This window comes from Odontesthes bonariensis, chromosome 8, assembly GCF_027942865.1.
Source record: "Odontesthes bonariensis isolate fOdoBon6 chromosome 8, fOdoBon6.hap1, whole genome shotgun sequence".
In the NCBI taxonomy this organism is placed as follows: Eukaryota; Metazoa; Chordata; class Actinopteri; order Atheriniformes; family Atherinopsidae; genus Odontesthes; species Odontesthes bonariensis.
Genome location: NC_134513.1, coordinates 28,525,871 through 28,550,975, shown reverse-complemented (window position 1 = coordinate 28,550,975; position 25,105 = coordinate 28,525,871). Strand labels below are relative to the sequence as shown.

At 41.4% G+C, this 25,105-nt stretch overlaps 5 non-coding genes across 5 annotated transcripts; all 5 read left to right on the top strand.

The window, feature by feature from the left end:
• The first annotated feature begins 14,326 nt into the window (after nt 1-14,326).
• Nucleotides 14,327-14,437, top strand: trnal-caa (transfer RNA leucine (anticodon CAA)). The gene is made up of 2 exons: nt 14,327-14,364; nt 14,392-14,437. It is a non-coding gene; the product is annotated as a tRNA-Leu (tRNA).
• A 716-nt stretch (nt 14,438-15,153) lies between these two features.
• Nucleotides 15,154-15,226, top strand: trnak-cuu (transfer RNA lysine (anticodon CUU)). The gene has a single exon. It is a non-coding gene; the product is annotated as a tRNA-Lys (tRNA).
• Nucleotides 15,227-15,755: 529 nt separating this feature from the next.
• On the top strand, nt 15,756-15,866 carry trnal-caa (transfer RNA leucine (anticodon CAA)). Its single transcript has 2 exons — nt 15,756-15,793; nt 15,821-15,866. It is a non-coding gene; the product is annotated as a tRNA-Leu (tRNA).
• A 716-nt stretch (nt 15,867-16,582) lies between these two features.
• trnak-cuu (transfer RNA lysine (anticodon CUU)) lies at nt 16,583-16,655 on the top strand. The gene has a single exon. It is a non-coding gene; the product is annotated as a tRNA-Lys (tRNA).
• A 529-nt stretch (nt 16,656-17,184) lies between these two features.
• On the top strand, nt 17,185-17,295 carry trnal-caa (transfer RNA leucine (anticodon CAA)). The gene is made up of 2 exons: nt 17,185-17,222; nt 17,250-17,295. It is a non-coding gene; the product is annotated as a tRNA-Leu (tRNA).
• The last annotated feature ends 7,810 nt before the right edge of the window (nt 17,296-25,105 follow it).

The following is a 25,105-nucleotide window of genomic DNA, read 5'->3' as shown; positions in this document are numbered from 1 at the left end:
CTTCCATTACATTAAAAATTTTCAAGTTAAAATGATCCAGCATTCCTTCAACCGACTCTGCGCTCATTGTTGGTAACATAACTATGGCCTCCCTAAACTGAGCACTTGTTTTCTCATTGATATACCTCTTCTTAACTGAGAAGCTGGTTGTTTGAACATTCTGAGTAATATGTAAATCAAATAAAATACAAAAATGGTCAGACAAGGCCAAATCAGTAACAACAACAGAAGAAATATCAACACCTTTAGAAATGACCAGGTCCAGAATGTGACCTCGAAGGTGGGTAGGTTCTGTTACATGTTGCCAGAAACCAAACATGTCCAGCACAGAAGAAAATTCTTTGGCATTACCATCCGTCATATTATCCATGTGAATGTTAAAATCCCCGGTCAAGATAAAATGGTTAAAATCAGTCGAGGTAACAGACAATAATTCAGAAAAATCATCAATAAAACTTGCACAGTATCCTGGAGATCTGTAAATGATTAAGAACAGAATTTTAGGAACACCCTTTAAAATAAAACTCAGATATTCAAAAGAAGTGAAATCACCAAATGATATCTCTTTACACTGGAATGTATCTTTAAATAAGGCAGCCTCCCCCCCACCTTTCCTCCCATTTCGGCATTTATCCATAAAACTAAAGTTTGGGGGAGCTGCTTCACTAAGAACAGTAGCACTTGTGCTCTCTGTTAACCATGTTTCTGTCAGAAAAAGAAAATCTAAATTGTGTGAAATTATGAAGTCATTAACTAACAGTGACTTATTGGACAGAGATCTAATATTAAGTAAGGCTAGCTTTTGTGCAGGGGCTTAACGTATGTAAGGGGCCACATACATCCACAAATCCCTCTTTTCATGCAGTGAGTGTTTCCCAACCTTTTTCGGCCTGAGTACCCCCTGAGCCTTCTTGTCACACCACGAGTACCCCCTCACACATACAACGCGTGCGATGATTCTCCAAAAGTAGAGCAACACAGTGGTTATTACATGAAAATCATTTTATTTAATATCCTTAACTTGAACATAAAATTCTCAGGCTTTCTCTCTCTTTTTTTTAACCTCAGTTGAATTCAACATAAGAATAAAAAACATTTTCTTGAAATATAAATAATTAACCAAAATAGTATAAATACTAAATCAAAATAATCTTCCTTTGTTATCTAACTTAAACAAGTAACATTTCTCTTTTTTTTAATAATACATGAACATAACTCATTTCTCTCTCTTTTTAAGAATACCTTAACAGGCCTAACTCATGTAACATTCATCACAAAACTGGAGTCTCCTTCATAAACAGTCCTCCATAAAAGTGTGACGCCTTAATAAATAAATAAATAAAAAACATAAAAACTCCCTGTGCGCCGCGTACCCCCTGCAGTACCTCCGCGTACCACTAGGGGTACGCTGACCCCGGTTGGGAAACACTGATCTAAGGCAGTGAATTCCATAATTTTTTGTGTAATGCCCTTTGCCTTGGCACCATCACTGGAAAACCTTTTTGCCTTTTCAAAAACGTCCGCCACAGACGGAGTCGGCGTGCTCAGATTGACTTTCCTTTTCTGTGCCGCGTTCTTCTCATATTCTTAATGGCGATCTGGATGTTTAGATTTGAGGTGATAAATTAAACCCGACGTGGAGAAACTCTTTGAAGATGCACACCCTCTAGAAATTTCAGCTTTACATGATTTGCAAATTGCTATCCGTTGGTCTTTCTCAGATACACTGAAATACGTCCACACCGCAGACATGTTGGCCCGAGTGCTGTTCGCGGTTTTTGCTTGCGTCATCCCAACATTCTGTTTTGGCCTTGTTGTTTCGATGATAACAGTCTTTCGGCCGAAAACCGAAAATGAACTTTTGGGCCATTTTCGGCCGAAGATTTTTGGTGGCCGAATTTTCGGTGCATCCCTACGTCGAACATCATTTTACTTTTACAAAGTTTTCCAAACAAACCTGTAACCTAGAACTTTTTTTGGTCCAAATGCACAGCTCAAAGCTGTCAATTAGGAAGACTTGGTCCTTGTGCTTCTGGTTATAATTGCTGACCATCACATGAAGGTAGGCATTAATCACCTAAACAGAGTAATATTTTTAAAAAGGATATGTTTAATGACTAGCTTCTCTAAAGGATTATTTTAAGTTTTTTTTAAAAACTTGTCAGGCAGGAGAGATACAGTGACAGAACTGCATTTCCTTCCATCCATCCATCCATCCTCTTCTGCTTTATCCGGGGTCAGGTCCCAGGTCAGCTCTTCTGGGGGAATCCCAAGGCATGAAAGAACCTGACTATTTCCTCCTCTTTCATGGTCATTACAGGACTATTACCTATCTGGGGAGGATGAATCATGAAGTTGCCACAGAGACACACAGGACAAACAACCATTCACACATACCCAAGAGAGAACAACTGACCTAATAGACATTTTTTTCACCACCGGAAACTTGAGTAACAATACATAAAATACAAATATACTGGAAGCACGTGACATGCATGCAGAGAGGCTCTAACTGGGATTTGAACCCAGGACCTTCACACTTCACTGAAACACAACAGTGCAATTAACTTTGCCTCTTTGCCTGGAGCTGGGGTTGTAGCAGCTGGAGGTGAGGTGGTTGTAGGGGCTGGAGGTGAGGTGGTTGTGGCAGCTGGAGGTGAGGTGGTTGTAGGGGCTGGAGGTGAGGTGGTTGTAGGGGCTGGAGGTGAGGTGGTTGTAGGGGCTGGAGGTGAGGTGGTTGTGGCAGCTGGAGGTGAGGTGGTTGTAGCGGCTGGAGGTGAGGTGGTTGTAGGGGCTGGAGGTGAGGTGGTTGTGGCAGCTGGAGGTGAGGTGGTTGTAGCAGCTGGAGGTGAGGTGGTTGTAGGGGCTGGAGGTGAGGTGGTTGTGGCAGCTGGAGGTGAGGTGGTTGTAGCAGCTGGAGGTGAGGTGGTTGTGGCAGCTGGAGGTGAGGTGGTTGTGGCAGCTGGAGGTGAGGTGGTTGTTATTTTATGTGGAACTCGTGGATTTTGTTCTTTGAAGTGTTATAAGTGATCAGTACTGATATTTTTGTACACTGTCCCATTCTCTGCAAGAAGGTCAGCACTCTTTCCTTGAATGGATATGATTGTGAGGGGTCCAAGAAAGTTTGGCTCCAGCTTTCCCCCTTTTCGCTGCTGAGTCCTCACATTTTGTCTCAAAACGTTTTTTCTCAACTGAATGAGACATTTGACACATTTTCCTTTACTATGTCTTTGATGAGATCAAGCTGCTTTATGCTTTCACTTACACTTTCTTCTTCCATTACTTCATCCATGCTCTTGTCGATCTATAACAACATAAACTTCAGACTTTAACTACATTGGCAAACCATAAGTATTTTTAATACAATGTAAATCATACTTTTTTATGTTTCAAACCTGGTATTTTTCTGGGATCCCCATTGGGTAGCGGGCTTCCCTTCCAAACATCAAAAAGAATGGTGAAAACTTTGTTGTCATCTGTTTTTTTGTTCAAAGTCCAAACATTACCGCATCAAGATATTCGTTCCATGTCTCGGGTTTAGAACCTACCAGTTAGCAAGGAGATCTGACAAAAACATGTTAAGATTGACATGATGACATGATTTAGCTTATGAAATTGTGACTATTATTGTAGATCAATAGCCAATTCCTGTCACTGTTACCTTTGGATAGTCCCATTCATTCTTTCAACCAGACCGTTAGTCTGGGGATTGTAGGGTGCACACAAACTTCTCTTTATGCCAAGGTTATTCATAGACATTCGTGTTTATCTGTCACAACCATACACATTTCAGAAATCAAAGAACTGCATGCCAAATTTGAAAAAAAAAAAAAAAAATGATGATGAAATGTAATTTTACCACATTCACGAACTCTGTGCCTTGGTCAGTCAAAATTCTTTTTGGTGCCTCAAATTGATAGGCAAACTTAAGAATCTGGTTTGTGACCTCCTCGGCATTTTTTTTAAAGTTATGGGGTACGCCTGTGTCCACTTTGTGTAATAGTCTATCATTACACAGATATATTGGTGTCCATTTGTTGTTGTTTTTAGTCCATTCCATCCATTTTAGTCCATTCCTATCAGCCCAAAAGGTTCTGACACCTAAATGGAAAGAGACAAAATAAAGAATACACTAACAGATCGGATTTAAACATTTCATTCAACAATGTGCTAAGGTTGTAAAAGTAGAGTAAAAGATTATAGTCCATTAACCATTTCGCAGAAAAAAATCTTTGTTAAGAAGACTTCACCAATACCTTTATTGGGATGTGCTCTGGAGTCTCTTTTATTTGATGCTCAGCTGACTGGCAAACAGCACATTCATATACCTGCATAGGTGATAGGTGTCGCAATAATTTTACATATTTATTGTGTGTGTATACAAACAGAGGATTGTACTTCCATTAAAAATGATTGTTTACTTTTTCTTCACCTGACCTCCAAATGATCATTAAATAAAAACACAATTTTAACAATACAGTTCATGTTTAAATGAAAACACTTTTAGATCAATTCTAAGGGTAGGTCTGTGCGTTTTGTTAAAGAATGCAATTTTTTCCTTAAGTAACAACGGGTCAGCCATAAGCATGAACTCTAAATACTATTGCTATAAATTTATCAGAGATGAAAAAGTGTGGTGCGGTGTTAGTACTCGATGAAGTAGACACCACATTTAAAAACCAAAAAGATTTCATCTAACTAAATTTAATGTAACTAAGTTAAAAGTGTCTAATAACTTCACGATACCTGTAAGAAAAAAATACATAATGACGTAAAAAAAAATGAATTTATAGAATATTGCATATGATCAGATCTGCCCATCTCATGTGCTCCTCACACCTGTACAGGACTTTACAAAGCTATTTGTAGGCAATCGTTTTGTAGAAGAGATGAGAATTCTACAGATATAAAATTCATCTACATGTGTTTTTACCCATTTATCGATGTCACGAGTCATTCCAGGCCAATAAAAACGCAGAGAAATGGCATCTCGCGTTTTTTTCTGGCCAGTGTGAGCTCCTGAGTCGCTTGCGTGGAAATCCAAGAAAACTGCATTGGCTTCTTCGGCACCACAGACTACTTTTATTTTAGTATTTTTTCCTGGTCCTTTCAAGTAGAACAGGCTTTCTGCTAGAAAAAAATTGTCATAAGATGAAAACACTTACTTTTGAGCAATGGTAGACAGTAATAAGTTGTTTCAAGAAGTTGTTGAAAGAAGAATATTTTATGTCTACTGCTCACAAAAGTAAAGGGAACACAAAAATAACACAATGCTAGATCTCAATTAACTAAATCACCTCAATCACAAAGGTGTGACTGATTTCAAGTTACATTGTTTTATTTAGGGGTTCCCTTTTTTTTGAGCAGTGTATATAAGTGTAGGCCATATGTAAGAACCATAAATATTTATAACAGTGCAATATCCACTTATATAGACATTTCCATCTATTTATAGAGTTCAGATATATCAATTTTGTCCAAATGGGTGGGTGTGGAGGAAGGATGCGGATGCAGATCCTTGTAGAACAAAACTTGATTTATTTTCACAAAAAAGTTTTAACAAAAATCGCAGCTTAGCCGGATATCAAAAATCTTAACGAGACTGTGAACAAAACAAGACTGTGACAAAAAACAAAAGACTTGACTTGGCATGGATAAATACAAGCTTACTGTGACATGGACCATGGACGACGGTTAAGGATCTGACAAAACAATGAAGGGAACCTGGAAACTAAATACTGTGGAGGGTGATTAGGGATGGAGTGCAGCTGATGGGGAAAACACAGGTGAGGGACGTGAGGCTGATGGCAGGGCAGGACATGGAAAAAACTAAAAACAAGACCTGAACCTAAAACATGAGAAAACTAAGAACTTAAGCAGAAACTAAAACATGGTAAAACCCCAAAGACATGACAAATGTATAAGTGTTGTAGTCACCAACGTCATATCATCCATGTATGCTCTAATTGGTGTAAGGCGCATGCCATCCTGACGTCTCTCTCCACCTACAACCCACTTGGAAGCTCTAATAATTATCTCCATCGACATTGTAAATAAATTAATTTATACATTTATCAACATGCCATTGCCTACCATATGTCTTTGTTAAAGAGCATAATACAAAGTCTTTCAGCATGAGAGCACATATTTTTTATGTGTGACAACTAAATCTCTGTCGTTTGTAACAAAGCAAACTGAAAATCCGGTAAATATTCGGAGAGTAATGATTATTGTAGTTGGGGATATACATCTTCCTCAGTCGAAATAAATGCAATGTGGGGGCATTGGAGACCCAGCCAAGATGGCGGCCGCGCTGATACGTCTGCTCCAATAGGCAGCGTCAGTCTATGAGGCGTCTAATTACCAATGTCTAAGTATATTATGTCTGTGGTTGTAGCCCTAGAGGATAGGTCCGTGCCCCTATCCTTCACTGAATCGTATCCACCTCATAGTGTATCCACCTCATAGTCATGTTCGTTCCAGTGGCAGTTGCCATGTAGTCTGCCTGTGAGTAATAATACAAAGTTCATTCATTTGAGGTTTTGACAAACCACTGTCATATGAACCATGCACTTTGTATTGAAAAATACTACAGAAAAGCTGAGGATCCATCTTTTACTGTGTTGATAAGTACACTGATCACAACCAGGATGAAAAGAATCAAATCGAGTAGTTACCTTTGCACCACTATGGCTAATCATGCCCTGTATTGGTTCGTTTTCTTTATGTCCTGCCTTCGTGTTCCCGAATCCCATTTATGCTTCACTTTGTATTTGTACTGTGTTTATAATTTCTGTATTTCGAATTTAAATTTAAAATCTTGTATGACGGAAGAAGCAGTCAATTGTGTCAAAAATATTACACACTCAAACAATGTGTATCTTTGTTGAAGTAATTATATAATTTATTTAGTAGAAAAATACACATCATAATAAATGCAATTATAGCCCCACAAACACAAATACAGCTGTTAAACAAAATATCAATGTCTAATATGTGTCACACCGCGGTGAGGTCAAGTGGGGTTTTTTTGTCTTGTCATTTCCTGTTTTATTTTGAAAGATTAACTCTCCTCTAGTTTCAGGTCACTTGACCTTCCTCTCGTGTTCTAGTCTGTGTTCTAGTCTCTAGATTGTCGCATGAATGATTCCACCTGTTCCCTGTTAACCCTGTGTGTATAAGAGTCTGCGTCTCCCCTTGTCTTGTGCCAGTGTGTCGTATCTGTTGTTCCCAACGTGCTTCACTCTCGCCTTTGATAAACCATAGTCCATGTACCAAGCCATTGTTCAGATCAATTCCTCGCTAAGAGAGTTTTTGGTTTTTGATAACTTTAATAAGATAGCCTTGATTAAGCATAGTTTAAGTTTTATAGCGTTCTTGCTTTTTCCTCCAAGTGGAGTGATCTTTTGTTTGGATAAGATTTCATATTGTAGTGCCTTCTATTTTACAGGAGAGGTTTTTGTTTTCCTCCGCAGCAGGACTGACTTTAAGGTAAAAGATTAAAGTTTGATAATCTTTTTGTTTTCCTCCTTAGTGGAGTGATTATTATTTTGATAAATTTTCATAGATATGCTCTCTCATTTTGGGAGAAGTATATATATTATTGATTTCTTTTTTAGTTTTGTTCTCTCTTGGAGAGTTTTTGGAAACACCTGCTCCTCCAAATAAAGCTTGTGGATTGAACATCACCTGCTCCTGCGTCTTCCATTCCCTGGGTGTGACAATATGCTTCTTTAGGACAGCAGTCACATAAAAAAGTGTATCATTTGTATCATTAAACTGTACACACGAACCACATTTAATCGTATTTTCATGTTTTCATGTTTATTGATCCTCGCATTGGACTAATAAAAGAAAAATGAGTGAAATTAACAGTCCAGCAGTAAATAAACTCCACTGAACATTGTTCATTAGAATTTATCATGGCATCAATAAATCTGAATTCTAAACATATTATCAAAATAAATTGTAAACAATATGATAACCTCCAGTTTCATCAGCAACAAGATCCACTCATTTCACGGGTTGTTCACTATGTCGGACGGAAACGCAGGCCCTCCAGGCGTGAACGCTGCGGTGAAAGTGTGCAGACTCTGAGGGTTCTGAAGCAGTGGGACAAACTGACACTTATGAATGATATCCTGTACAGGGTCATAAAGGAACCCCTGACAAAACACAAAAGGTTCCAGTTTGTTGTACCAGAGCCACTGAAAGCAGACGCACTTGCAGGTGTTCATGACCACGCCGGTCATCAAGGTCAGCCTCGCACTCTTTCTTTGGCCCGCCAGCGGTTCTTCTGGTACGATATGGAAAAGGATGTTCGCAATCATGTGAGGAACTGCCACAGATGCATCCTCAGTAAGACCCTTGAGCCTTCCGCAAGAGCTCCGCTGGAGAGCATCAAAACATGTGCCCCTCTGGAGCTTGTTTGTATTGATTTTTGGTCAGCTGAGGATAGTAACAACAAGTCTGTGGATGTTCTCGTAATCACAGATCACTTCACCAAACTTGCTCATGCCTTTCCCTGTCGAGATCAAACAGCTAAGAGAGTGGCGAAGAAACTCTGGGACAACTTCTTTTGCGTTTATGGCTACCTTTGAAAGTGAATTGATTGCTGAGTTGTTGCAGTTGTCAGGCGTTGACAAGTCCCATACCTCACCTTACCATCCTATGGGTAATGGCGGTACAGAAAGGTTCAACCGCACACTGGGTAACATGCTGAGATCTCTTCCCCTTCGTTCCAGGCAGAAATGGCCGCAGATGATTCAGACCATGACTTTTGTATATAACTGCACCGTTCATGAAACCACTGGGTTTGCGCCTTTCTTCTTGATGTTCGGGAGGGTTCCCAGGCTGCCGGTTGACCTTCTCTTCAAAAACGTACTGCATGATGATTCAGTGTGTGACTATGATGCTTATGTGAAGTCCCTATTGGCTGATCTACATTGTACCATGGCACTGGCTCAAAAGAACAGTACTGCTGAGCAGAGGCATCAGTGTGCCCAGTATGATAAGAAGGTTAAAGGGCAACCTCTGTCTTGTGGTGGGTGGGCATTACAGGCTCTGCTCTCTCATGGTTCCAGTCTTACTTGACTGATCGGAGGTTTTCTGTGCAGCTAGGGGAATTCACTTCATTATCGGCCCCTCTCACTCTTGGGGTCCCACAAGGTTCCATCCTTGGGCCAATTCTCTTTTTACTATATTTGTTACCATTAGTGTCAATTTTTAAGAAGCACAATCTTTCTTTTCATTTCTATGCTGATGATGTCCAGATCTACCTGCCTGTGAAATCTGGATCCCTTGACTCTGTACAGACACTACTTGATTGTCTAAACGATGTAAAATCCTGGATGTCTGCAAACTTTTTGATTCTTAATGAAAAAAAGACTGAAATCATTATGTTTGGATGCGGTCCAGCGGACTTTCCTGCTGGCTTTCTGGGCCCCCTAACAGTAAATATTCAGCCTACTGTAAAAAATCTTGGGGTAATATTTGACGACAAGCTGAAATTTGATCGCCAGGTTAGCTCGGTTGTGTATAACAGTTTTTATCATTTGAGGGTTTTATCTAAAGTTAAAGGATATTTGCCACGTAGAGATTTGGAAACTGTAATCCATGCTTTTATTAACACCAGATTGGATTACTGTAATTCTCTCTACTTTGGCCTCGATCAGTCACTGTTGCGCCGCCTGCAGCTCATACAAAACGCAGCGGCCCGCCTCCTCACTGGTAAACGCAAGCGTGACTACATATCCCCGGTCTTATCTTCGCTGCATTGGCTCCCAGTTGCTTTTAGAATAGATTTTAAAATTTTATTGTTTGTTTTTAAAGCTCTTAATGGCTTAGCCCCTCAATATTTGACTGAGCTCCTACATATCCACTCCCCCGCCAGATCACTGAGATCCTCGAATCAGCTCCTACTGGTCCCCCCTAAAACAAAACTTAAAACCAAAGGTGACCGAGCCTTTGTGGCAGCGGCCCCTCGGCTCTGGAATAACCTTCCCTGGCACATTCGATCTGTAGGATCTTTTGAGGCTTTTAAATCCTCCTTAAAAACCCACTTTTTCTCCCTGACTTTTAATCATATTTAAGTAGACTCTTGGCTGATAACTTTGATTTGTTTTATATCTTTATTTTATTTATTTTAAAGTATTTTATTTGAACTTATTTTATTCAATTTTATTGCACTGTGTTTTAGTATCTATTGATTTAAGTGCTTGGAACGGTTGTATTATTCACTTTTACCTTTAATGCAGCTTTTATCCTGTACAGCACTTTGGTCAACCTCGGTTGTTTTTTAAATGTGCTCTATAAATAAAGTTTGAGTTGAGTTGAGTTGGTGACAAGATTCTGCTAGCCAACAAAGGTGTCAGGGGGAAACATAAGCCTTCAGATAAGTGGCTTCCCGTTGTCTACACTGTAGTGGCATCAAAACCGGACTTGCATATCTACCGAATCAGAGATCATGAGGGGAGTGAACGCGTTGTCCATCGTAATCTGCTGCTCCAGCTAAACTTCCTTCCCCTGGATGTGGTCTTGGATGGTGATGCTGCCCCTGTGTCCGAGCGTGCTACTAGTTTAGCCAGTGGTCCTCCTGCAACTGGTTGGCATGACACTGGGATGTCGGCGTTGGATGCTGCAGCTATGTCAGCTGAGCCATCCCCCGTTGGTTCCCTCACCAGTGCTGTTGCCTGGGATGATAATCGCACTGCATCGTGGGTCCATGAGCATTCCTCCATCAATGGTTCGGCTGGGTTGGAGTATCCTGTATCTCCCTCTGTGGCAGTTTCCCTTCCTTTGGATGGTCTTACCCCTCTTGCCGAGTCCTCAGCCCCATTGCCTGTTCCCTTGTCACAGCCACTGGTGGTTCAACCCAATCCTCTGCTAGCTCTAGTTCGGGATGATCGCCTTACTTCTCGGATAGGCAGAGTCATAAAGCCAGTGTGTCGTTTGATTGAGTCTATGGTGCAACTTGAATCTGTTTTTGGGGTTGAACCAGGGCCCAGTGCTGTTCTTCATGTGTGAAAATTTTAGTAATATGTTTTGAACATGTGTTGTTTAAGTTATTGTATTAACTTTTTATTTAATGGACTTTATTTGCTGTGTTTATTTATTGATATTGTAGTGAACATCAACATGTGTAAAACTAGGGATAAAAACCTGCTCACTTATAACAATTTCCCTCTAACTGGTAAAACCTGGCTACAAATGTGACACTGTAACAGTAACAGTTACTTCCAGGTGGAAGAAGAAATAATTTTACTCTTAGCTTGGAGCTCTGTGATCCATGGATTGTGCTCCCAATGCTGGAGGGCTGGGTCCCAGGCCACCTCTCAAACGTTGCACCTATATATTATGAACACAAGAATAGGGGGAAATGGAAAGAAATAACAGTACAATTATTGATCTGGAAGCAATTGATCTTATTAATATGACATTATATTAAAGTCTAATGGTGCTGGCTCTATTGCACTGTATTGGAGATGCATGGAGAACGTAACTAAAAGTAAATACATCATACTGTATACCTTTGATAAAGAAATGCAAGATTATACTTCAGACTGAAAAAAAAATATTTTTCTAAATGTGTTCATGTCATGATCATATCTGGATCTCACCTGGACTAAAGTAAGGAAAAGCATTTGACCTTTTGCAACTTCCCAGGAACCTGGAGCTACGTCTAACCTTATCCCTCTTCCTGCAGCTTTCCCAGTACCCCTGAATTAAGCCTTCATCTGGCATTTCCACTGTCTGTGAATAAATCCTTTCATTTCAATATCACCTGTCTGCTATTGAGTCCTCGTGTTTTCAGGCGGCCAGGATCTAGCCGTGACAAGAGATAGTAGTAGCCTACAATAGCATGTCATGAGAAGACCAATATTACACCTGCGCATATAATACAGTATATAAGAAAAGGAAGATCAGACAGTATTCTATGAATTAGGTTCTTCCATTTGACAGAGGCATTTTTTCATTAACAGTTATACATTGTAGAAATGTTGTGTAGATATGTTCTCCATGCCTCTCATAGAATTGAACAAATCAGCAACAAAAAAGCGTACTATTGTCAAAGGTTGAAAACTTACTGTTGATAGCATCCAGTTTACTTTTGTCCAGAGGTAGACGATCATCTCCTCTGACTCGTTTCCCCCCTCGAAGATTGCTCACCAGCAGTATCTCCACTGGAAAGACTGCTGTGAGAAGATGCCTCACAAATACTGTAGCCCAATTTGCATTAACTGCATAGGCCCACGCCAGTTTTTCTGCCAAGACTCCAGTCTCAGGATGGATCTCCACCTATTTAAACAAGGAGAGTGTTTAGGGTTCAAATATTATTTGCTCACCCCTAGAGACTGAAGACAGAAAAAACAAAAGTTATATCTGCCATACAACTGAGAGGCAGTAGATCCAATTTATGCACTGTATTTATTTATTCTTTAGAAATTAATTACCTTGGATGATGGAATGACAGACTCTGATGTGGAGCTGGACAGTGAAGATCTAGGGAGGGACAGCAGTGAATCTGCAGATGATGAACCATCATTGGTTAGCTAAGCAATATATGACCAATACACCATCTAACCATTTTTTTTTCTTTTTTTTGGGGGGGGGGGGGTTATTCTATTTTACAGGGTATCTGTAGGTTTAGGCAAGTGTAATATCATATGCACAACTCTGCCTTCTAAACTGAGAATTCCCACATTTCTCACTTGGTTTAATGTGTACCTTTTAGCATTCAGCTAACTATCACGAAACAGAAAAAAACTGTACATACAACTTCTACATAAACAGAAAAGCTAACTCCTTACAATACGTAAATTTACTTACCACTAACGGGAGGTTCATTTGTCTGCAGTGTATCCATCGAGCGATGATATGCAGAGAGAGCATCAACCGTCAACTATCAACCGTCAAATAACGCACTCCCGCGTGATCGTGCAAAGGTCTCGCGTTGATAGCTACCAGGTATACCTTGGCATCAATGATGGGCATGACCCGCCCTACGGTGTCTTTGATTGACGTATCCTGATACTCCTCGCAAATCAACGCTCTCAGGGATAAAAACAAACTTTTAACTTCCTGGGTAAAATGGGTTCGAGTGGGCATTTGCTTTCCACAGCGTGGTAAACCGAGGGTCGAACTGGCTTCTGTTACTTTAGACATGCCGAAAAGAATAGTCGTGGGACCTAACACAACAGAAAGAGACTGGCTGCGGAGAAACGTTCCTACACGGACTTTGACGAGATGGAAAAAAATGTACATGCACGCTCTCTGCAGCTCATAAGTGACGTTAAGGTTACAGTTACAGTTAGTGCAGTTCCAACAAGCAAGTATTTTGAGCAGAAAAGGAAATATTTGTCCAAATTACTACTTTAACAAATTTAATTCTTATTCTAATGTAATCTGCTGATCTTTAGCAAAATTAAAAATATTTCTACAAGAATGAAATGAATATGATTGTATATAATTGCTCCTAAAATGTACACATACAATATTTTGCAAAAATGCTTGACTTAGCAAAAAGCAAAAAAAAACAGTCCATTGTCATTACGAGATGAAAACCTGCTTTTACTCAACTCGTGCTTTTCCCTGTAAATTCATTGTCAAATCAAATCAAGTATTTTCTATAATGTTTGCAACAGTTTAGTTTAACTGATAATTGTCCAACTTATATAAGTTTGAGATTACACTTTCCTACTAAGGGTATTGTATGCAACATTACTGTCATATATTGTTCTTATAAATACCCAAGTCATACAAGTTTCATTTTGTTCAGATTTACTAAGGATCTTATATCTGGTTTCACAGTTGTATGCTTTACATACAAGTTTCAGGCAAAGGACATACAAATTGTGTAAGATTTATCTATATCTTTTCCATATGGGTATAACACTGTCGACATGTTGATGTATATTTCTTTTTTTATATGTGCTAGCTGCATATACAAGCTATTTATTGCTAGCTTAAAAACTCATTGTTTGTTATTTCTTTTATGATTTAATTGTACAGACGCTGTATCGGGGCACACCTCTCATTGCATATCTGTGTGTGCCGTACATGTTTCCAGAGTTTCCAGAAAATAAATGGAGATCGCCTCCGATGAAAACTTCGGGTCCTGTGTCCGTGTGGTAATCAGTCAAAAATAATCACAACGCAGGGTGCAGATAAACACCACCGGTTACATAGGTGCTAAAAATGTAGCTGCTACCAGCTGTTACTACCTCATGGAAAACCCTAAAACCTGAGTCGAATATAGTCAAGTGGAGTAGCGTTTTGCATTTATGTTCACGTTTGTCATATTTTACACAGTCAGGGAAGTAATGGTGTCAGGATGGCCGAGTTATCTAAGGCGTCAGACTCAAGGCTTCATTCCTTCCTTGGGACAGGGACTTCTGGTCTCCAAAAGGAGGCGTGGGTTCAAATCCCACTCCTGACACTAATTTCTTGCTTAAATCTTACTTTCTTATTAGAAGACCGTGAAGAAAGCCATGTCAGGCCATGGTGAAAAAAGGCATTTATCTCTGAAGACGGGCCTTCAGTTCCTCCCATTAACATACACAATTCTGGTGTGCGATGAGGCAGTTCTCCTGCTACATTAAGCTCTTTTCCACTCGTACTTACTCACAACCACCTCAATGTGGGTGGGGTCGTTATAGCAAGGAGGTCCAAAAGTCCTGTGATGTCACTTTTATTGGACAAAACATGACACAACAATTTAGGACATCAAGCTGAAGGTATACATGCTACTTGGTCTGTGTCTTTGCGTCTAGTAATCCACCTCGTTGATGATCACAGAATACATCAAATCCAACTGTTGCTGTTGCCGGGTTCTTGTTAAGGAGTGGCTTTCATGACTCATCCAGTGACATCACTCCCTGGCCAATCAGTTGCCTGCAGTCTGTAAATGTCACATTTTTGGCTGGACTCAACTCGACCCCGACCGAGTAGGTGCTAAAAATGTTCCACCTTGTGCCAGGTGGTATTACCTCTTGGAAAACCCTAACAGCTGAGTGGGATCCAGTCGAGTGGAGTAGGTAGAGGTTGAAAAGGAAGGAATGTGTTCCGATGTCATTCGAAATCTCTGAAAGTTGACTTTGACTTGATTTATCTCTTCTTTTTTTTTCAGAAGGCATGTTTTATACCATGTGAATAGCCCGGCTAGCTCAGTTGGTAGAGCATGAGACTCTTAATCTCAGGGTCGTGGGTTCGAGCCCTACGTTGGGCGTAGCAGTTTTAATAATCAACGGATGTTTGATCCAGCACTTAAAGTCAAAGTTCAACTCTGTTACCACCATCACAGCGTCCTCAGTGGTGCCTCTTTGAATGATCACAAACCTCCTGAAATGCACAATATGAGTAAAAAACATTCAAACTTGAGCAAGAACATTACTTTGACCTTTCTTTGGGCTCATGTCATTTCTGTATTCCCCGTTTGCTCAAGTATGATCATTTACTTTAAAACAAAAGAAGGAAAATCTGAATAACAACCCATGGCCTCTGGCCCTCTCTTGCTTTCATTACTCATCCAGTGACATCACTCCCTGGCCAATCAGTGGCCTGCAGTCTGTAGACGTCACATTTTCGGTTGGACTCTACTCGAATCCCTGCCGTGTAGGTGCTAAAAATGTAGCTGCTACCAGCTGTTACTACCTCATGGAAAACCCTAAAACCTGAGTCGAATATAGTCAAGTGGAGTAGCGTTTTGCATTTATGTTCACGTTTGTCATATTTTACACAGTCAGGGAAGTAATGGTGTCAGGATGGCCGAGCGGTCTAAGGCGCCAGACTCAAGGCTTCATTCCTTCCTTGGGACAGGGACTTCTGGTCTCCAAAAGGAGGCGTGGGTTCAAATCCCACTCCTGACACTAATTTCTTGCTTAAATCTTACTTGCGTATTAGAAGACCGTGAAGAAAGCCATGTCAGGCCATGGTGAAAAAAGGCATTTATCTCTGAAGACGGGCCTTCAGTTCCTCCCATTAACATACACAATTCTGGTGTGCGATGAGGCAGTTCTCCTGCTACATTAAGCTCTTTTCCACTCGTACTTACTTACAACCACCTCAATGTGGGTGGGGTCGTTATAGCAAGGAGGTCCAAAAGTCCTGTGATGTCACTTTTATTGGACAAAACATGACACAACAATTTAGGACATCAAGCTGAAGGTATACATGCTACTTGGTCTGTGTCTTTGCGTCTAGTAATCCACCTCGTTGATGATCACAGAATACATCAAATCCAACTGTTGCTGTTGCCGGGTTCTTGTTAAGGAGTGGCTTTCATGACTCATCCAGTGACATCACTCCCTGGCCAATCAGTTGCCTGCAGTCTGTAAATGTCACATTTTTGGCTGGACTCAACTCGACCCCGACCGAGTAGGTGCTAAAAATGTACCACCTTGTGCCAGGTGGTATTACCTCTTGGAAAACCCTAACAGCTGAGTGGGATCCAGTCGAGTGGAGTAGGTAGAGGTTGAAAAGGAAGGAATGTGTTCCGATGTCATTCGAAATCTCTGAAAGTTGACTTTGACTTGATTTATCTCTTATTTTTTTTTCAGAAGGCATGTTTTATACCATGTGAATAGCCCGGCTAGCTCAGTTGGTAGAGCATGAGACTCTTAATCTCAGGGTCGTGGGTTCGAGCCCTACGTTGGGCGTAGCAGTTTTAATAATCAACGGATGTTTGATCCAGCACTTAAAGTCAAAGTTCAACTCTGTTACCACCATCACAGCGTCCTCAGTGGTGCCTCTTTGAATGATCACAAACCTCCTGAAATGCACAATATGAGTAAAAAACATTCAAACTTGAGCAAGAACATTACTTTGACCTTTCTTTGGGCTCATGTCATTTCTGTATTTCCCGTTTGCTCAAGTATGATCATTTACTTTAAAACAAAAGAAGGAAAATCTGAATAACAACCCATGGCCTCTGGCCCTCTCTTGCTTTCATTACTCATCCAGTGACATCACTCCCTGGCCAATCAGTGGCCTGCAGTCTGTAGACGTCACATTTTCGGTTGGACTCTACTCGAATCCCTGCCGTGTAGGTGCTAAAAATGTAGCTGCTACCAGCTGTTACTACCTCATGGAAAACCCTAAAACCTGAGTCGAATATAGTCAAGTGGAGTAGCATTTTGCATTTATGTTCACGTTTGTCATATTTTACACAGTCAGGGAAGTAATGGTGTCAGGATGGCCAAGTTATCTAAGGCGTCAGACTCAAGGCTTCATTCCTTCCTTGGGACAGGGACTTCTGGTCTCCAAAAGGAGGCGTGGGTTCAAATCCCACTCCTGACACTAATTTCTTGCTTAAATCTTACTTGCGTATTAGAAGACCGTGAAGAAAGCCATGTCAGGTCATGGTGAAAAAAGGCATTTATCTCTGAAGACGGGCCTTCAGTTCCTCCCATTAACATACACAATTCTGATGTGCGATGAGGCAGTTCTCCTGCTACATTAAGCTCTTTTCCACTCGTACTTACTCACAACCACCTTAATGTGGGTGGGGTCATTATAGCAAGGAGGTCCAAAAGTCCTGTGATGTCACTTTTATTGGACAAAACATGACACAACAATTTAGGACATCAAGCTGAAGGTATACATGCTACTTGGTCTGTGTCTTTGCGTCTAGTAATCCACCTCGTTGATGATCACAGAATACATCAAATCCAACTGTTGCTGTTGCCGGGTTCTTGTTAAGGAGTGGCTTTCATGACTCATCCAGTGACATCACTCCCTGGCCAATCAGTTGCCTGCAGTCTGTAAATGTCACATTTTTGGCTGGACTCAACTCGACCTCGACCGAGTAGGTGCGAAAAATGTTCCACCTTGTGCCAGGTGGTATTACCTCTTGGAAAACCCTAACAGCTGAGTGGGATCCAGTCGAGTGGAGTTCTATGCGATCAAATAAGGGTCAGAAAGATTTTGTACTTGTACAATGATGTGTAATAAAGTTTTGAAGTTTTAAAAATATTTTGTGTCTATGTAAAAACATTTTGTGCATGTGTAACAAAGTTTTGAAGTTGTAATTTTTTTTTTGCATGTGTAACAAAGTTTTGAAATTGTAAAAACATTTTGTGTATGTGTAAAACTAAATCCGACAGACACACAAATTCCCCACCTTCAAGTACGACCCTGAAGTTACAAGTTTAAAAAACTCAAGTTACGAGTACAAATTTTGACCCTGTTTTGACGCCTGTGTGAAGTTGGCACCCCTTATATTGAAAATATGAATAAAAGCGTTTTGGTTCGTTTGTGCATCGTTTGTGCACGATTGTGCAGGCAAAATCAGCGTTTGTGCACAAACCGTCTTTAAGATATTTAACTTTTAAGTGGTTGGTGACCTTAGGTCACTCAGCACCCCATTAACATCCAAATGACTCGAAAATGGTTGGAATCGTTTGTGCATCGTTTGTGCAGGCAAAATTAATGTTTTTGCACAAATAGTTTATAACTGCTGTGTATGTTATTTTTGTTTGTTTAAATATTTTATTCATGTGGTTTATTTTTGTATAGAGTTATTTGTGTTGTGTACTGGGTGGGATCCAACGTTAGCCACCTGTTGCGCAGGGGACGCAATTTACAGAAGGAAGAAAACGAAAGATTTAAGAAGTTCACGCTAAGTTATAAGTTCACACTAAGTTATAAGGTATAAGGTATAAGCCAAGTATTTTCCATATTTGATTTTTGGAAGATATTTTTTGGTTAAATAAGAAGACTCATTCCCCCTGATTTATGTGCAGCCAGCGAGATATGTGTGTGTTTCATTTCTCGTCGAGCTGTTTGGTTTTAACGTGTCAATTTTGTATTTAATGATTATGTGTTTATTTGTATAATTGTATAATACAAACTTAGACTTAGAAAGGAAAATATGCTGACACAGACAGATTACCACCTGCCTCAAAATGCAATACATCGGCAACGTTATGAGTAAGCACATTCTTTTTAAATTAACATTGATTATATCATCTCGTCTTGTTGGAAGAAGGCTTCTGTTCAGTCACGTTCCATGTTCGACGAGATTCAGAACTTGTTGCAGCCAAAACCGGAACCAAACTTCTTTTTTTTAGGCCTGACCTTTTAGCAGGTCACCTTGAGTTCATCTCATGGCATGGTCAGTGAATTACTTATTTTATCTAGGTATGTATGTATTGTTGTTGAATCATTTATTTGATGTGAACAGAAATTATCAGACTGTAACTAAAACTGTAAATAAGTTTGGTTTAAACAAGCCAGACTAGAACATGAAACGTTTTGTCTGGCAGTGCAACGTTCAGAAAACTGCAGGCTGTGGGTGGCTCCAAACCAGTCAAACTGCCTCTGCAGCAACAGTGATTCAAACGTGGGGGGTAACTTGTGAGTGGAAGACGGGTTTGTTGTCCTTTTGTGACGGACCTCCAAAGCAAAAACATTTTCCTCAGTCAGGGCGGTTGAACCAAATCAATCTTTGGTGTAGATGACAACATGCGGTAGGATGACAGACTTTTCTGTGGCAATTGTGACCCGTTTGGCCAGGTCATTATATTCCTCCCATTTACATGAGGATCGCCGACAGAGGGCCACATAATACCCAATTGCTTTTTTGCTTGACCCCGGCCGAAAAGCAACAATGCCCCTGAGTGTGAACTGCTCCTGCTGTAGCATGATGTTCACTGGAAATTGATTGAGCATGAAGTGATGATTTGTTCCCAACTCCACAAACAGGGCCTCTCCTGTACCATAAGTGTGTGTAACCACACCATCACACCTTGGCACTTCGGATGAGGAGTCAGCTGCATCAACTGGCTGATGGCACTCTGCGGGGTGGACATGGAGGCCATCTTCAGTTGCTGCCTGGAGATCTTTTTTTCCCCTTCTGCCCAAAGTTTTGACATTCACAGGGACAAGAGGCAAGCTCCTTGATTCATGCTATGGACAGTTTGGAGAAGTGCAGTGAGAGGTGAAGGTCAGTGTGTCAACATTCTTCATTGTGTCTGTCACTATTCGTGCAACATTCCATGCTGCATTAATTTGGTGTGCCCCAGATTTCAATGATTCATGAGAAAACATCTGCTCCAAGATCAGTGCCCTCTGCCTGTATGTGGTGCTGTTAATGCCACTGGTCACAATGGATTTAACCAGATCCAGTACAGGTTGATTGATCCCTTGCACATATGTGCTGAATCTTTCACTGTCGCAGTCGGCGCAGCAGAGGCACTGGCAAAAGGAGTCGAACGCACAGGTGTTCACAACTGAAAGCTGTGCCTTTCCAGTTTTAATTGTGTGGTTGGCTAAGTAGTTGCCATTTCTCAAAAGCCCAATTTGTGTTTTCTTTTGTTTTGTAGTCATATGTTGCCATTCAGGACATGGTGTTAGGTATGATGTTCTTTTTCTAGGTGGTGCAACCAGACCTCTCCAATTCTCCACTGGTTCCTGCTCTTCCGTCTCCTCTGAGTCCTCATTCGACAGCTCTGTCTTGATGTTGGCGGCGGACAACTTCATTTGACCTTCGATGTGATCCAGATGGCGTCGCACAAAGCGGTCCACACAGAGAGGCAAGCTGTCATGCTTGAAGAGGCCTTTCTTCACGTTTTTAAATTCCGCCTCAACATTGGCTGAACTTGTTATGTGGACACTTTTAAAGTGTGGAACCATGACTGCAGTCCACAGTGGCAGATACGCTGCCATTCGGATCAGGTGTGGAACAAGGTCTGGGAGAAAGTGCAAGTTGTCCCGGTCACCATCGCTCGACGCCAAACGCCAACTCTCCTCGCATATTTCCAGTGCCCACATTTGAGATTTAGTTTGGCACTCCTTCATCTGACCCATGTCCTCATCCTCTACATTTGCCATTGGATCCTCAATCCCCTTCTCTTCAGCTGATGAACCTTTGGCAATGAGGTTTTTGATGGACAGCTTGCAGGTCTCTGAACTGACAGGCATACCTTGACCACCCATGCCCTCAGATTCACTCAATGCCACAACTGTGATTGAACTGATCAGCTGTCTGGCCTCATCAAGAGAGGTGACCTGGATGAGCTGGCCCATAGCCCTCAAATAGAAGTCCCTCACGCGGTTACCCTTTTTGCGGAGGCACTCCCATCGACTGATCAATTTCATACAGTGGGCAACATCCACTCTGATGTAGCTGGGCGGTAGTGTGTTGGAATCTTTTCCCTGCAGCACTCCAAAGCACTGGTTGATGTAGGACTTCAGATCAGGGCAGGTGGTGAATGCTTTGACAAGTCCTCCCAACAACGCAAGAGAGAAGTCGCTCACTGCTTCTCATGGCACGGCTGCACCACTTCTTTGCCAGTCAGTTAACCAATTTGCAATTGCACCAATGTCATGGCGTTCTGAGAGCATCTGTACAATTGGAATGTGCACACCTCACTGCATGAAAAGAGGGATTTGTGGATGTATGTGGCCCCTTACATGTCCGCATACGTTGAGCCCCTGCATTTGCGGTGGTAAAAGTGAAAACTTGGCCCAAATTGTCGCAAATTGAGACTGGCAACTGCTCCCCCATGCCCCCCTCCCCTCCCCTACTTAGGAGAGCCTTTAATATGTAAATGCCAGTGATCAGGTCAGGAGCTGCCACAGTCATTTCAAGTGGGGTGGGGTGAGGTGAGGTGGGGGGTGGGCAGGCCTGTTTCTACACGTTCATCACCATCACCTCCAACTCCAGCCAAGTTTGTTGCTGTGTTGTCTTGAAAAAGAAGAGGTGCACGCTGTCTGCTGGTGACAGGTGATGCATATCTGTTTTTTTTTCTCCCAAACACCTCTTTTGTAACCGCTTTTTGTGGGCAAAATTCAAGGATTCAAGGTTTCAAAGGTTTATTGTCATGTGTGCAATTAGAAACGTGTTTCCCTGAACAATGAAATTATTTTCTTTGTTGCCCGCACTGGATGTCCAAATGTATAATAATAAAGATAAGATAAAGATAAAATAAGCATGCAACAGCAATATTCTAAAAGGTTTCTTAAATAAAATAGAAATAAAAATATAGAAATCTGGCCTGTATACATAATGTGCAGTAGTGCGCTCAGTGTTTTATTGTGTATTCGGTGTCACAATGGTCACAATATCGCCGAGGTCTTTTCTTTGTCCTTGCAGAGTCCATTTTTGTGTCAAAACAGTGCAAATTGCCAGCTGTGGTCAGACAACATTAAATAGCAAAAGGACGGGAGGTTGTCTCGCGAGTATTCCGTGTAATGACGTATACGCATATGATTGGTGGAGCTTAACGGCTCGCATAAGCTCTCGTTCAATCACGTATGAGAAACATTGTGTCGTGCAGTGTAAACAAAAAGTTTAAGGAGCAGATCTGGCGGCAGAAAGGCAGACAGAAAGGCAGACAGAAAGGCAGACAGAAAGGCAGACAGAAAGGCAGACAGAAAGGCAGACAGAGTCCCTTGCTGTGAAAACTGCCCTGGTTTGCGGAATACAATGGCTGGAAGACGACTTGCTTTCAACTCACCAGCAACTCTCTGCGGGTCTACAGGTTTGTGTGTTTTTTTCTACTTGCACATGACCATTTGATTGTTTAATTTTAGACTTGTTGACACTGTACAGCACTTGGGACAGTTCTCGCTGATTTTAAATGTGCTGTATATTAAACTTACTTACTCACTTGCTTACAGGCAGATCAAATGAAAGTCCTGTTGAATGCTATGACCGGGATGTCTCGTATGGTGGCCAGCACTGTGGATACGGTCGTGGAGAGGGTTCTGGAGGGAATCGACCAGAGATTTGCTAGGTTGGAGGTAAGATGGCCGTCGAGAACGCACTGGAGTTACATTCCAGAGAAGTTGAAGAGCGCACCCCCAAGAGAAGGCGGATACAGAATCCGAAAATCGCGGTAAGAGTAGGTTATTGACTGTGGCTTTAGGCTAAACTCAACTTAATTGTGTCCATCACGTGAAAACCAGTGTGAGTTGCTTTATTTAAAAAAATGAATTTCGTGTTTTCAATTTATAGGAAGCAGTTCGCCGCCTGCATAACTCACAGTGGCATTATAATCCAGGTCAAGGGTAAGAATAAGTGAATGTTCTCCCAATATCTAGTTGAGTTGGACCCGATGTTACGTTACGTCAATGCAGTTTTTTTTTATTAACCATAGGCCTTTTGTTTTTACAGGCTACTGTCACCTCACAATATGGATGTAACGAGTCGCTTGAAGGAGGCGGTGTCAAACAGTCCGAACTTCAGAGAGGTAAACGGGGACACTATCGAGGGTGAGCGGCGCTGACTTTTACCACGGCTGGTACTGATACTTTTAAGCACTGGTCATTTTATTCATTCCTCTTGTTTGTTTTTTTTAGCTGCGTGACGGACCTGTGTGCTGTGCTACAGGCGCGTCTTGAAGCCAACCCGAAATACTCACAGTCTCACCACAGAAGAGTGAAAGAGAGTAAGAACATATACGCTGTCAATATGACTTTTGTTACTTTATAGACAAGTTGTCAATATGCTGTGCATGGATAGACTATGTTTTGATTATTTATTGGTAACAGCTCCCAGAAGCCAGCTTCTGATCCAGGATGAGGACGTCTGACAACTCCCGCAGACCCTGCAGGGACCGGAGGAATGCGAAGAATGCGGATTCCAAACGGCGGCGTTTAGGCTTATTGTGTATATTGTAGGCTACAGCAGTGTGTGTGTATATAGTTTTCAATTCTTTATTATCAACATGGTTCTTATTACAATGTAAGCTATGTACATTGTGTGGTGTGGCAATAAAAGCGCTTTAAAAAAAAAAAAGTTTCCTTTTTCATTCTCAATAGATTCACGTCATTCATGCCTGCATTAGCCTAGTCATAGTGCAGCTTATAAGAATGACGTGAATATATGAAGTACACGAACATCCCAGGAATATTAGTAATCATAATCACAATTATTAATCATAATTGCTGAGTGATATGCATATATAAAGTATGCATATATTAACCTTATTGGCCAATGGGCGGTCAGCTTTACAGGAGCTTTTTTATGTAATCACGTGCCTTTTTCATCCAATACCAGCGAGGCCAGTGAGAGGTCCAGGCACTCTCACAGCGGGGTGCTAATCGCTGAGCCACTAGCACCCCGCTGTGAGAGCCCGCCGCGAGTCGGGTTCGTTTCCGACGATTTTCTCGCTCAACAAACTTAAAGTTTGTCTGCCTGCAAGCGCCCAGGTGCGTCCGAAAATTAGGCAAATTCGCGGAAGTTCACTGCCGTCCACAGTGACACAAATCCCTCTTTTCGTGCAGTGCCTGGTGAGGAGAGGACACCTTGATATAAAAAGATATGCCCAGAAGGCCCTGTTTCTCTCTGAACTACTTAAGTAGTAAATGTGAATACTTTTGACACCTCTGATTGTTTAGAGGAAATATATGTATATTTTCATTTGATACATGCAACAAATCGCATGTGTTTCATGTCTTGGACTCTGATCTTTCACTAAGTTAGTGAAACCCTTCATTCACTGGCCCCTCATTTATCAAACTTGCTTAAGACGAAAAACGTGCGTAGGTCGTGTGTACATTCTTTTCTGCGCAAAGGTTGGCATTTATCAAATCCACCGTGAGCGCAGGAAAGATGAAATCGCCACGACAGGTCTGAGGCCGTGTACGCACTTTTCCATTTTGACTTGCGGTGACTGCAATACAGCAGCGTCACTAGTGCGTGCTCAGGAGTCGCAACAAATCCCTAGGTTAAAATTACAGACTTATCACTTTAAAGAAGGCCAATGTTTTATTTGACTTCAACATAAATATAAACATAAACGCAAATTAAATAAATTAAACAAGTACAACTCCGGAATTGGAAGAGTGATGGCTCATTATTCAACCGCGCACCCTCACACCGAACAGGAGAGGCGCTTTAACACTGCGCATTCGCGCACGCGTGCCACTGTGGAGAGGTGAATAGGGCTCCTAAAGGGCAGCTGGATCTGTCTCTCGGCTGCGGGGGGAACCCTATCCGCCCGAAAAGGTATGTAATATTATTATTGCATGCGGGGATCTCCATAACATTGCCCAAAAAAATGGAGTGCCATTTCCAGATGTACATCCAGAGGACCCCGTACCCAGAGATCCCTTCCACCAGCCTGCACAGCCAAGAGCGCTCAGGAGGAGAGAGGAACTT